The sequence below is a fragment of the Ambystoma mexicanum genome, chromosome 6q, assembly GCF_040938575.1.
Source record: "Ambystoma mexicanum isolate Mex_15411 chromosome 6q, UKY_AmexF1_1, whole genome shotgun sequence".
Lineage (NCBI taxonomy): Eukaryota > Metazoa > Chordata > Amphibia > Caudata > Ambystomatidae > Ambystoma > Ambystoma mexicanum.
The window spans coordinates 1337344103-1337359053 of record NC_090937.1 but is presented as its reverse complement, the minus strand read 5'-3'; the positions used below and the strand labels follow the sequence as shown (position 1 = coordinate 1337359053).

General features: G+C 46.5%; 1 protein-coding gene across 5 annotated transcripts in view; it reads left to right on the top strand.

The window, feature by feature from the left end:
* ZNF518B (zinc finger protein 518B) overlaps positions 1-14951 on the top strand; it is a 257950-nt gene that overhangs the window by 150152 nt on the left and 92847 nt on the right. The window lies entirely within an intron of this gene.

The window sequence follows — 14951 nt, the reverse complement described above, 5'->3', positions numbered from 1 at the left end:
TCAAAGTGGTACTGCAACAGGTCAAGCCAAACCCTGTGCACAATCGAATGTCTTCAATATTTGATGTAAAATTGAAATTGGTACGAGGCCAGCCGAGGGAGACAAACTGACTAATTGTGTTTATAAAAGGGATCTGAGCCTGGCTGATGGGCATCCGGGGTGAACCGTGAGTCACCCAACAGGAATATCCTACGAACATTGTGTTAAGGGATTTCAGCCTGGATGAGGGGGATCCAAGGTGAGGAACATTGTGCTAATGGGATCTGAGCACGGCTGATGGGGATCCAAAGCGAATACTTGTGAAAATCTAAAGAGCAAAAGAACTTGTTGTTTATTTGGTCTCATTAAGCTCTCTGAATGAAGAGACTCTGAGAAGCAGAGAGACTTGTGCACAGAAGGCCCTGATGCGAATGATTGAACTGTATACTCATGCTAAAGAAGCCAGAGACTGTGCTGCACTCGAGTGTACCGCTTTGTCCCATGCTGAAAATGTGGGTATGGAGGCCAACGGCCTGAACACCTTGACATATCATTTTGTGAACACTGCTTTCTTTTTCGTAACACTATTTCCCACTCTATTTGTAAGGATTGGCAATAGGTTTATTAGTATAGGTCCTCTTACTTTGACAAGGCACCACTAGGACTACTTCATTATTAATTGATGGTTGTAGCGTGTTCCCATCTGTAGATTTAGGTTTTTATAGGCGTTTTTAAAACCCCTTTTGAAGTTCAATAAACGCCCTTGAACTGTGGTCTCTTGCTGTTGATAACATGTCTTCCTTAAATACCCACAGTTGAGACATGTATTCCCCTCTCCCTATAAATGACCAACCTAACCCTCCCCTGACCTTTATGGGCTACTGCAAGACCTCTCTCATTTTCCCACAATTAATTTTTGAATGTATTTGGACAAGGAATAGGAGACTGAGAGTAATGAACACTACACCTTCATTTTACCACTCTGTGGGACGAGGATGATGCCTCGAATATGGCGAGTCAGGCATGTCCCATTGATCATAGTCGGGCAAACCTAATTAAGGGTCCACACCTGCAACCTGTTATGGTTGCAGGTGTATAAAGTGGGAGCCAGAGAACCCGACCGGGAGAAACGGGGGAAGCCTGTGGGGAGGAGTCCAGCAGGAGACCAGTTTTCAAAGGAAGCGGCGTGGTGGGGGAGGAGCCTGGGTGCCGGCCAGCAGCAGAGAAAGCCTGTAAAGGCCAAGGGAAGTTGGGTCATTGGGCTTTCACAGGAGTGGGTGCCTCCATGTCGAGGAACTAGCAGCTGGAGCTGTGAAAGTGCAGGCGAAAGCAGGATGTCATCCGCGTCCACCCAGAGGCAGCGGTGCTACCGGTGTGGGCAAGACAGGCTCCGGTGTGCGAGCAAGGCTTGCAGGAGCTGGCGCTGGAGAGAAGCAGCCGTAGCCACTGAGGAACAACGCTGAGGACCGGTGAGTGTCGGGGAGAGGCACTCGACAGCCGGGGCGTTCCTAGCGGGCTGCAAATAAGTAATCAATTACTGAACATAATAGAAACATGAAATTAAGCATTTTGAATATCTGTTGAATACTGAACTGAATGAAACCTTGCAATTAACCTTACTGAATTCAAAGAGAAAGTGCCCATATGAAAACAACACATAGGAAAGAGCGCAAGTGCTAAAGAGTGCTATAGAAAGGTGGGACATGAGCAAGACTACCCCAAAGTGAACTTTGGCAACAGATGTGTGACACATTATGGCAGAACCAAGCGGCTAACGAGGAGAAGCAAGAGGAGTGTAAATACTGCACATAAAGCCAAGAGGCCATTAAAGAGAAACTAAAGGAACGTAACTCTCTACAGAGGGACAAGTCTAGAAGAGCCTGTGTGGGCTGAGATGCATAGGGATCCTGGTTGCGCGACCTTTGATGGGTGGATGTTGTGGTTAACCACTGCACCTAGACCATTGAGCCATGAACTGTGAGAACCAAAGACATTGTGAAATAAACCAAAGAGAAGCACTGCAAGTGAACTGGTGAGGCAATACAGAAAGTAGGTCAGTGACCTTGAGTAGTGTTAGCCTGTTTGAAAGGCTAAAAGAAGAACAAATGACTGAGATAAAGTCTTGGGGAAGGGCACCCTGAGACTTGAGGAACGGCAAGCATTGTCTTGAGGACGAAGCCTCAAGACCCTTTTTCTCTTTAACTGTGTTGCTTGGAACATGGGGAAGGGGAAACCCTGATGATTATGCAGAACCATGTTACCTCGAATGTGAGAAAGGTAATTCTGAGATTTTACTGGTACTTTGTTGAACTGGGGGGGGGGGCTGAAAAGGAAGCGAAGAGCTGGAAGAAGCTCAGAACTTTGTGTTGGTCACCAGTTCTTTGATTATTGGCATCCTGTTTAGCGCTGGATGTGAGGACAAGTATAGGTTTTGGATACAGACAGATTTTTAAGTTGTACTCCTTGACTGACTTTCCTTAGTTTCGTTCAGGTAGGGATTTCCCACCTTACCATAGAGCAAGTTAGGCCTTCTACCATTTCGACATGTAAGTTAATAAATATCTTTTGTTTGAACTTTAAATCTGTTGTCTATGTCTTGCTTCATGATGCCTTCACACTACATATATACATTTAGAGTAATAATCACTTTTCTTTCAATGCCCATGTATGGAAAGCTTAAAATATATCCTAATACATAGAAAATGATACATGTACACATTTTTCTTAAAATAAACCATGTTTTTTAAAACATAGTAAATAATTGGGGGGTTCAACGTGTGTCTTTCTATTCAGTTCTAATTTGTTTTGTAAATGTATATACAGATTTTATTCTGGTGAACATGTCTTAGATATATTTGGCACAGGAACGTTCTAAGCAGTGTACTATTTATAATTCAGATATCTCTTACAAACGCTTCACATGTAGTGATATGATGCATGTGTAGCTGTTTACTGTTTTAAACAATTTATTCATTGCTATGAACTATTCTAAAATGCTAATATCACATATGTAGAAACGTAAGGGTGGTCTAAATATGGGCAAATACCTAGAGTGATCTTATGTCCAATGCCATTAGTTAAATAATCATTTGTGCCATCAGTGATGTCATTGGCTCCACAGCAGGGTGTGCAAAGTGGTGGCTTTAGCTGAATTTTAGGGATTTTGTTAAGTTCTCACCTTAATGCTCCTGCCACTATAGTTTTTTTCCTTGAATTTCAACGGTTTTGTTATTCCATGGCTTTGTTTTCCACACATGGCCAGTGGCCACGGCCTACGGCCATGCCCACTGTATATTTTGGAACACTACCAGACCAGGAGCCCTGGCCTACGGCCATGCCCACGGTATATTTTGGAACACTACCAGACCAGGAGCCATGGCCTACGGCCGTGTCCACTGTATATTTTGGAACATTACCAGACCAGGAGCCCTGGCCTACGGCCGTGCCCACTGTATATTTTGGAACACTACCAGACCACTAGCTATAGCCGGTGGGCACGTCCCACTATATTTTAAAACACTCGCAACACATTGCTCAAAGACCTTTATCAATCACAAACTGATTATGACCTGTTTTGATAGTGGTATTGTTATGTATAAAAGATTGCAGGCTTTGAGAACTCAATGTTTTTAGGCAATGCGCAGTGACATAAAAATATTTGCCAAACATGAGACACTTTGGTTAAACAGCGTGCTACAAGCCCCTTGTTTTATGGCCGTCTCTTGGTGACTTTTGTGATAAATCACACGACCACCGCTAACCGTATTTAATCAGCACAGAAAAGGGAAAAAATGGGCGGCTGCTAGAATAACATTTGCCCAGGTACGTTTGCCTCCATTGTGAAAATCAAAAGCTGGCACCCATGAATATTTTCACAGTAAGTGAACCTATACCTTTTAACTTGCAATATACAAATGTAGCTCAATTAACCTTCCTCCTTAGAAAGTGCACAAGACAAAATAGCATTGGACTAGTAGTGAACACCAGAAAAATAACGTGATGGACGAAATATTCCAATAAATATGTTGGCAAAGTATAAAAGGTGCTCACCTTTTAAAACTCAGCAATCTGTAGGGACATTTTCTGTAGAAACCAAAATCCCAATATGAAACAAGTGCTTGTTGTCTTGTGGAACATGACAACCCGAGTAACGTCCTGGAAGCCAAATATTTGAGCATGCTTGTCAACCTCAAACCCAAGGGGTTGCATCCGTCCTCTGAAAAAATGTTGCTGTCCACCCATATGTGTCCTTTACTTGCCCTGAAAAGTAGCCACAATCTGGGGCAAATAACTGCACCAGTACCCAGGATTGCAAACTCTCTTGTTGCATCCCGGGCAAATACTCATGACTTACTTGCTCTGTTCTCATTTCCCCTCCTCACCCCCATGTCTGGCTTTCAACAATACTCTACTTTATAAAGATAATTAGAAAAATGTATATACCATAGTGTCACTAATGCTTATAGGACTATGTTAGGCAAAAAGTGTACAATTTTGGTGTTCTTCGCCCATCTTAACTGGGAGACTACAAATATCAGAATGCGTTTCAGCAAAAGGCAAAAAAATGGTCTCAAGTGCAATACTTTGAAGGACTGACAGTAGTACGGTTTTTAAAAAAAACAATGCGTATTCTGTGTGTCTACTTACTGTGTTATGAGAGATTTAAATCGAAGAAAAAGCAGGCATCTGGGTCTGTGGGCTGTCTCCCATCCAGGCAGTAACCGGTACTGACCCTGCTTAGCTTCAAAGCGCGCAGGGGGCCAGCCCCCTCAGGTTATGTTGCTCTAAGTGGTCTTGTAACTTGGGCTCATTTATTAGGCAACATGGCCTGAGGGGGCTGGCTCACTCTGAAGCTAAGCAGGGTCGTTCCCGGTCACACCTGACGTAACTGTAGCTGTACAGATTTCTATTTTAAACTTCTTTTTGTTTCTAGATCAACGGGTACAGAAGTCCCCTGGCGCCTTCCCCAACTTTAGGTGGGTTATGGCCTCCGATACTTCCTTCCCAGTAATTGCTCCTCTAACGTCGCCCATTCCCCATCAGTCATTCTCTGCATTGGGAGCCTCCCGAAGTATTCCTGTATCCCCCGCCCTTGTTCTCCCAGATGCTGCTGACATAGGCCCTTGTAAAACTGGGCAAAGCATTCAGGGATGTTTCCCTGGCCCACCAAAAGATCCCCTCTGGCACATGCACGCGTGTCACTCTTTTCTCCATCCTTCGCTCTTTAATTCTGTTGGCTAGCAGGGTCCCTACTCGATCACCTCTTTCATAATATCACTGTTTGGCGTAGCACAATTTTTTTTCGAACTCTTCCCCAATCGGGAGTGAATGCAGCTCCTGTCGTTTGTCACGCATCTCTGCGAGCAACTCCTCCTGGTCCACTCCCGGTCGCATAAGCTGCGCCCTCGTCCCTTCAAGGTCTCCCCCTTTCTCTCCCCTGTCCTTCTCTTGGAAAGTCCCCTCCTTCTGTAGATCCGCCAACAAACGGGTCGATTCCTTCCCTTGCTTTAGCTTGGACTGCTCTCCCCATCCGCATGCTCAAAGGAGAGCGAAGGGGAAACGCCAGTGGGCACACACCCTCCTCCTGTAGCCATTGTGTCAGGGGTCTGCACTTCCTCTATTTGAGCGTGTAGTTTGACAGGTCCTGAAAAATACCCACCATGGCCCCTTCCAACTCGGTCGCCCACCTCTCGGGCCCTCTTTAGGATGTGTACCTTGTCCCCGTAGTTGTGGCACTTTGCCATGACTGAGCTGGACCCTTTTGCTCCCCCCAGCACCACAGTCGACCCAGTCAAAGCTTTATATCCTTGTTGTAGGCTTCGCCCATGAGCTTCCTCAACACCCAGACAGTTTTTACTCCAGGTCCCAGGGAGACTCGCCATCCCCGTCCCGGGAGCCCCATATCTGCAGATTGTTCCTCCTCTCCTGGTTTTTTCCACATCGTCCAGTTTGCTTCGGGTCTCACTTTCCCTGCTCTGTAGTTCCTTGACCTGGACCTTTGGACCCACATCGGCTATGTTTGCAGCCCTCTGGATGTGTTCCAGGGCCTCCACTCTTTCCTCTACCTTAGTGACCCTGTTCGTGATAGCAATTATCGAGGTCTGCACCTCCGTTCTGAAGACCTTCAGTTCTGTCAGGATCACCTGCACATCGTGCTGCATGGTTCCCAGTCCCCTGGTTGCTGTGATGACCCTTTCTCCACGTGCTCCATCCGGGTCCCTCTGCCCCCTCTCTGTCTTTACTGCCTTGGCTCCCCGCAGCTCAATCCCTTCGCTGTGGTGTCCTCCAGCCGCCTTCTATGCGCAGCACCAGCATCACTGGGGTGGTCGCTCCCCGCACACCCCCCACACCCTCACTTCTACACGTGGCAGGTCACTCCCGCAGGCTGGGGCCCAGACGTCTTATCAGGGGACCCACCCTCTGTCCTCGGGCGATGTGCCAGCAGCTGGGGCTATGGGTCTTCTCACCTTCCACTGCCTTGCATTGTTTCCCCAGATGTTGCCTCACTTTGCAGCAGTTGCTTCACTGCCTCTCTGTTGCCCAGTTTCACTGTTGAGCACAGTGGTGTGCTGTACCTTTACCGCCTGTAGGCCCGGGCTTATCTCTGTGCCCAGCCACCTTCCTCAGATGCACTTCAGTTGTGCTTCTGCAGTCACTATCTCTGCGCCGGTGATCATCTGTCTGCCGGGGCCTGTAGCACTGTCACCGTTCACCGCCACAGGCTCACTGCTTCCTTGTCTCCAGCTGCCAGCCACCTTGGCTGTGTCCCCCCAGCTCCTCCTCCCTTCTGGGCTGCGGGGACTCAAAGCATGCAGTGCCTCCAGTGTGTTGGGACGCCGGGTCCTCCCTCTGGTCTGGCCCCTCTGCGGTAGCACAGGGCTGGATGCCGTTGGTGGCTTGATGCATCCGCGTGGCCGGCCCCAGGCCCATCCTCTGGTCCGGCTGCTCCTCAATAGCACGGCCCAGGATGGCGTTAGTGGCCTGCTGGTCGTCCCTCAGTTGTGCACCGCCACGGCTTGCTCCGTTTCACTCAATGCCGTGGGGGGCGTTCCACTCACTGTCGCTTCTCCTCTGCTGGCCTGGGGGTGCTGAACACAGGCCCTGGGGGGGGTCGGGCAGTGTCTTCAGTGCTGGTGGGGTGTGGAGCTCCAGTCTCACATGGCCATCTTGCTCCGCTCCCCCTAGCGGTCTCCGCAGAGCGTGCATTTTTAAGGAAATGTCGCCACCTGGTGGCTATTTTCGTGGCAACCTTATCACTGGATACCTCTTGTTGGAGGTTTTAGACCTCCTAATCTATTGATCCATGCTTTCTCAGCTTGGTCGTAGTTTCTTCCCACTTGTTGTTTCCCCTCTCCTGAGTTCTCTCTTTTTAACTATCTTGTTCACTTGATAGTTTTGTCTGCCCTTCTTTATTACAAGATTGTATGCCAGTTTTCCTTTTGATCTTGGTGATCCTATAGTAATTTCCCTCCTTTATCAGGACTTTGTTCAAAGTCTTCATAGACAGTCTTCATAGATTTTCCACGCAGTGTTATTCAATTCCCTTTATCAGCTTTACACAGTTCCAATTACACGTTTGTTAAGTAACTCCTCCTGAGTACTGGGACGAGTTTCACTTCTCATACGGCTGCCCCTGGGGCCTCTTGCTTCGCGCCGTCTCCCTGTGACCTCTCTGTATGTCTGGGAACATTGCAGGTATTCGCTCGGGTGATCCTCTTCGTTACTGCCGTTCACGTTCTCTGGTTTCGTCGTCCTCCTGTCCTCCGCTTCCCTTATGCCGTATACAGGGGTCGACATTGGGAAGCTGTTCACATTCCCGGTTGCCATCTTGTTCTGTGTTTTCATGGGTCTCCTGTTCTCGGCTTCCCTTATGCTGTATACAGGGTTTAACATTAGGAAGCTGTTTCGTCGGGCATCCTGTCCACCACGATATATATGTGGTCTCAGCTCCTCCATTGTTTGATACACCGGGCCTCCAGCGTCTCATTTAGTGTTCTGAAAGTCACAGGCTCTGCGGCTCGTCTCGGGCCCGCCTATCCAAGGCATGCTAATGTTGGCGGGCTGCCCTTGCATGCTGTTTCATGTTCCTCTGCTCATCCCAGTTAAGGATGCATCTTCTCTTAAAGGGACATTCTCTTTTCCTTCTGTGGGCAGGTTGGTTCCAGCACTACCTTAAGCCAAATGTGCAGATGTTACATTAGTTTTCAAAGCAGATAGTCCCATGTATGCTACTATGCTGTGTGGCTTAGGGAGTTGCTCACAGGAACGGGAGTCCTTGTCCCCTAAGGGGGCATTTCTTCCAGCAAGGTCCCTCTTGCCCACACCCCAAGGGAGGGTCTTGCAGAGCGGGCTCATCTTCCTAGCCTTGAAGGGGGAGGCGCTCCTCCTTAGGGAGAAGGGAGAAATACCTTTGGTTTGTCACAATACACTGACAAAAAAAAATTCTTAAATTATAAACGTTTTTTAATGAAGGCTTAATATAACAAAACATAAAGTGTACAAATAATGGGGATATAATGTTAAGGTACCAACACTCCATGTATACCACTGCAAATTTAACCATGAAACTCTTGGTTATAAACCCACTCCACACAAATAAAATGAAAAACAATCAGTTAACTGTAAAACCCAACAAAAAGTATAGTTTACAAACATTAGAAATAATAACATTTTAGATAACCTCAGGGTTCCCAATTTTTACTCCCAACTTGTTATGGTCTAGTGATATTTGACTCTTCACGAGTAAAAAATGGAGTGCTGTGTTTATTGTTCGGGGTCGGAAGAAGGAGTCAAACTCTAAGGACATTTCTAAATTACTTTTACGGCCTAGCTTTCCCTACTCTACCCAGTGCTCCAGATAAGATTTGGAAGTGGGAGTATTTTACTCCCTATTTTTTTTAAGTTGGGTGTAAAATTATTTTTTGGCAGTAAAAATGTAAGTCAAATTCCCAATGAGAGTATTTTATAAGCGAGGATCAAAAATATTTTAACTGAAACAAGTTTTTTGTAATATTTATTTCTTTGCACCTAGTTATTCATGCACATTAAAAGATGTTTACTTCCAATCGGGTAGTTAAAGTAGTTTATTCCTATGGTACTATGTGCATTACAGGTCCAAGCTTATTCAGATGGGGAGCAGGTGCAAGTGGATCTACGTCACCTGGCCTAAGCCCCGCTAACCTTCTTAGCCTTGCCTCTTCCTTCCTGCTCTTAACTCTTAGATGAAGGGCGTCTCTCGCCCGGGCGTCTGAAGGGAAGGGAAGGGCTGATGAAGGAAAGGGCAATTCCTGTGTGGGCCTGATGAAGGAAAGGGCAATTCCTGATTGGGCCTGATGAAGAAAAGGGCAATTCCTGTTTGGACTTGTTCGGACCAGGATGACCCAGGGCCCGACCCCCACCCCCTCCCCTCCACCCCGCTCCTCAGACAATAGGTAAGTATGCACCAACATGTGTTGTACTCCCTCTGTCCCCACATGCCATCCCCTCCCCCGGTGATGTTCCCTTTTGCCCCCCTCCCTTATCGCACACAGGTGTTTCCTGTTTTGCTTGATTCTTCTACCCTGCTCCCACCTCACCCCTCCAGCCTACTTCTGCAGGAGTGTCCTGATGCATTCTGGTTTCACCATCTTGTGGCCAATGCTGGATTTGCCTTTTATGGACTTCATTGATTCACAGTGCGTTGCCCTTTCTCAACTCTCATGCTGGACTTCCTTTGCATCTTGTACTCATGTAGCCCTGAATCATGCTGTTCCCATCTTCATGCTGTTCCCATCTTAATCTTGTATCCTGAGTTGCAACATTATGTGTTACTGACTTCTGCAATTGTATTCGCTCTCCCCTCTTGCTTCTCCACTCAGGACTGCTTACTCTCTGTTCTCTCCTCTTCTCCCTTTTCCTATCTCCTACCCTCCTCCCCTTACTTTCTTTTATGCACTTCTCTATCAGAATTGTCCCTGGACCTAGTATGATGGCAACATCGTCTATCTCCTCCTCCCACCCCTTCCTTATTTCTCCACCCCCCAACAACACTATCTGAAATGTCGTCAGGCCTAGTATGATAGTCGCTTGTTTTGTTCCACCCCTCTCTTTCTGCACCCTTCTCCCCCACCGTTTTTGTTTTTCTCCGGCTCTACCAGAAATGTTGTCAGGCCTAGTACTGTAGTCGCCAGTCTGCTTGCATTTCCTTCCCACTCTTCCCCCCTCCCTTCCTTGTTTGTCTTAGCTCTTGCACTATCTGAAATGTCGCCAGGCCGAGTACGATAGTTAATTTCACACCCTTACTGTATATGGCCTGTAAGAATGTCATTGTATTTTCCTTTGTTCCCTCCCTTGCCTTGAAGCGCTTTGAAACACATTTTATTTATCTAGCTCCTATACACAATCCTCTCTTATCATATGATTCATGTAGCTGTGGGGTGAAAGCAGGGTTCTACATGTCTTTTTCCTATTTTTTTTGTTGTTGTTGGGAGTATTTTTTTTTTTATTTTTTTTTTTTTCTCCCTTTTTTTGTTTTTTGGGAGTATTTGCCATTTATAGGGAGTAAAAGTAGCTGTTAAACCCTTATCCGTAGGGCTGCCCCAACCTATCTAAAGGTGCTCCTATGTCCTAAAAGAAAGAAAAGTCCTTCGTCCAAAGCTTGTTCTCTCCTCACCCTACCACTAAAAAAACAAAACCTTAATGATTTCAGGAGATTGACTTGATTCACCTGATGTAGCAGTCTTTCTGATTTGTATCAATGTCTTTTTATCTGGGTAGTTTTTATCCAGTTGGACCTTCATTTATAGTCTCTTGTTACATCTTTCATTAGTAATTGTAGTTCCTTCACAACACTCCAGAGTTTGATATTCTCTTTGCTGAAGTATTTATGGCAACCTTCTTCGAAATACTTTCTCACTTGTTGGTTATTGATGCAGGCTTGCCCAGCTTGTCTGGGGTTTCTTTCCCATTTATGGCTTCTCTCTTGCTTTCCACTTTAGGATTAGATTATGATTTGAAATCTCCATAGGCTTCAAGCTAGTCCTACTCGGTCTACTCTCTCAGCTTTATACAGTTCCAATTACATAGTTAAAAAAAAAAGGAAAGTATTATATTTATTGAACACAGACCTGGCTTCGAGAAACAACTTGGTGCTTTACAGAGGTATGCAACAGTACCGATGCATAATGGAGCGCTTTTCAGAGGTAACAGAACAGATACATAGCAGGGGGTGGGGATACAAAGGTGGGGTACAGCTGTACCGGGTGGTAGGGAGGAGTGATGTGGGCGGCCTCTAGCACAGTGGCGCGAAGGGCAAATTGATGGCCTAGGTGTTGAGGCGAAGAGATTCCTTGAAGAGTTGCGTCTTTCTTTTCTCGGTTGTCGGAGCATGGGGGCGAGTCTGATGGGACAGCAAAATAGTTGTGGGGCATAGGCAGAGAAGGCTTGTTTTCTGGTCCTTTCCTTTTTCCAGTGGTGGATTTCAAGTCTGCATCTGTCCTGGCTTGTGGTGATGCACTGTCCAACGGATATGCCGAGTTTCTGTGCAAGGTAGCTGGTTGACCTGAGGGCGACTGCCTTATAGATGATGCAGCAAGGGCACAAGAGAGGACAACTGGAGGCCTTCGAGGAGTACATTCCCCCCATCCAGGTGGGATGTGACCACTACTTGAATAATGGACCTGTCCGGAGGAAGGAAGGGCTTGACTTTCTGCAGGAGAGAGAACGGTCACCAAGCTGTCTGAGCTTTCTAAGCTATGTGTCTCTTGAAGAGGGATATGTTTGTCGATGTGGAACCAAAGGGAGTTGGCGCAGGAGGTGAGCTCAGGTGTCTAGCCCTCAGGTGACGGATAGCATTGGGGATCTAGAGGAGTCAATCTGAACAAGCCTCTGGCAGTTGTCAAGGTGGGACTTGAACCTGTGTAGGACAAGGTTGCTGATCCACCATGCACTGATGTAGGCTGTCTGTAAGTGCCCTAGTGGTCTACTGTGTCGAAATCACCTGAGAGGTTGAGTAGAATCGGGAGGCTGGGGTGGCCGTCATCAAGGATGTTGAGGGTGTCATTGACCACCTGTATGGTTGCTGCATCTGGCCCTGCACTCGGATTGGTAGGTTTGGAGGAGATTGTTGGTGTTGATGAGTTGCTGCAGTTGTGCAGCTACTGCTTTCTCAGTGATCTTACCTCGGGAGGGGTGATGGGGCAATAGTTAACTAGGTTGTCGCGAACCATAGTGGGTTTCTTCAGTAGAGCGAGGATTTGTCTTGTTTTTAGGGTCGATGGGAAGGTGTCTTGAGTGAGTTAGGGAGCAGGTGATGATCTCCAGGTAGGGAAGAAGAGCTTTTGCAGGAAGGGTCTTGAGGGTGGATGCTGGGTGGATGTCGTCTGTATACGATAAGTACTGGGACGAGTTCCTCATCTTGTCTTCCATTGACCCGGCAACCTACCGCTTCTACTGTTCTCCCCGTTACCTCTCTGCCAGTTGGAGAAGGTTGCAGACTCTTGCGTTTGCTTTGGTGATCTTCTCCGGTACTTGGTCTCTCATCCGTGTTCGTTGGTCTCCCGTTGTTGGCTTCCCTTACGCTGTATACTGGCTTCACCGTTCGGAAGCTGCTCATGCTTCCAGTTGCCGTCTTGGATGGGCTTGGTGTGATTTCCTCGACGCCCTGCCTACGACGGTCGCGGCGTGGTCTCGCCACCACCTGATGCAGGACTCTGCTTTCCTAACTTATAACGGTTCTCCCATTGTAGGACACGCCAGGCTCCCAGTGTTTCACTTTGGCCTTCGGCGCTCTTCGAAGTCACGTGCTCTGGTCCTACCCTCTGGTCCGCCTTACATTTGTGCCCACGTCAGGGGGCATCTCTGGCATAGAATACTCTGTGCTTCTCCAGCATCGTCCAGATTATTTTTTTCGTAAAGCGATATTCCCATTTCCCTCTTCAAGCTGGGATGTTCCAGCATTACCATAGCCAAACTGGTATATGGTACATCTCTGTAGCATTCTTTAGTCCATTAGTCCCATGTTTGCTATTCGGCTGGGTGGTTTAGGGAGTTCCTCACACATTTTTGCACCCTGATAACATAAAAAACGTAACCAATAAATGAATACTAAAATATAATGGTGACTTTAACTCATCCACAAACTCGAAAGCATACAATGTTATAAGATAATTGCATGCATTCAAACAATTGTATAACATTTTAATTTTATTTATATAGCAAAAAAACAGGGTGCGGTAAGGTTACCATGATATTTGAATTTAATGTATTTTTTCATTCATTGATATACCTTAACGTTATTATTTCTAATGTTTGTGTACTTGATTTATAACTGTTTTAAAAAAAAAACGAATTCTCAAATACACAATTACCATGAATCCAGTTAGAGTGCAGCCCGGGGTGCGAATGACTTTCATGCTTGCTCAGGAGGGCCGATGTGGCCGGTAACTGCCCACAGCCAGAGCTGAGGCCCTCGTTTCGCTCGGTCCTGCCTTAGTTTGGGCCCAATATGATTATTCCCTTTCAACCAGAAATGTTTGCGTCATCCGTTTAGCCGGATCCGTTTAGTAATAGATTTGTCTGTGGTAGTCTAGAAGCAGTGTAGAGATTTGCAAGCTTGAACAGTAATACGGCTTGAACATCCTCTAGTTCCAACCAGTGGGCGAAGACTCACTGTTGCAACCAAAATATAGCGCCTATGTCGGGGTAACCAAAAACCCCATTCGCTACATCACCAGCTAGAACATAAGGAGGATTTATTATAGTCTTATCTCTCCATAAACATTCTTTAAAAACCATGTCCATTTTATTTAACAGCTTCTTTGAAAAGGGTAAAGGCAATGACGGAATAACAGAGCTTTGGGAAGTAGTGTTATTTTTATAGCGTTAATTTTTCCCCACGTTCAAACTAATATTGTTCCATTTATTAGTAACTTGTTTCATATTTGTTACCACATTATTTATATTGACCTCAACAACCTTCAAATCACAAACTAAAATAACTCGACTCTAAAACACATGCCCAACAAGGAGACGATCTGTTTTAGACCAGTTTATTTTATGCCTAGTTTCACCACTTCATCAAATATAGTCCTCTGGATTTGAAAGAGTAATAACTAAATCATCTGCATAAGCTGATTCCCTTATATCCAAGGTCCCAGTTGGATACCCTTTGTACTAGAGGACCTCTGGAAAAAGCGACCAAAAAGGAGCGTACACCAAGCAACAAGTAACACAGGTTTCTTGGACCCAAACAGCTGGGAATCAAAGTTCAGACAGACCAGTAGAACTGAACTGAATGAAATTAGCTCTTGACGCCGCCCACTGTGGCTGGACGTTTATATGCATTATGGAATTACCATACAACATTTTGGTTACAATTTTTGGGGCAAGTCACAGAAGCTGATTGGTGGGTACATTAGGTGGCTTTCATTGGATAAAACATTTCACGTTGCTTGTGCCAAAATCACATTTACACGCATGGTGATGGCACCGCCCCACCATTACGTTATTGTGCCGATGGGTCAGAAAACACTTGATTGCTGTACACCTCAACAACGGCCATCTACCCTGGAGCGTGCTGGGTCGCTCAGTCTGCTACCCCCTACTGAGGGGTCATTGGCGAGCACCCTGCCCAGAGGCTCCCACAGCATGCCTCAATCACTGCTAGGCCTGCGGACAAGGGGGAGAAGCGCTCGTGGGAATAGTTCTTGGGACTGGGGGTGGGAGTTGGTGTTTGGGCTGGGACACCCTTTTTGTCAGAAGTAAACACAGTTTAATCACTATCAGTTTTAGGGTTTTCATTCAATGCAATTTGTGCAGCATGTTACTGGTGTCAAAATAAATTGGCAATGAGCTCCTGGCGGACCGTCCGCCCTTCCCTTACATCGCCTTGTATGGCCTTTAGTGCCCTGTTCACTCCTCCAGCGTCTGAGAGCTGGGGAGAAGGGGTCATTGTCCTCATCTGTGGGCATTTCAACATTCCTACGTATGCACAT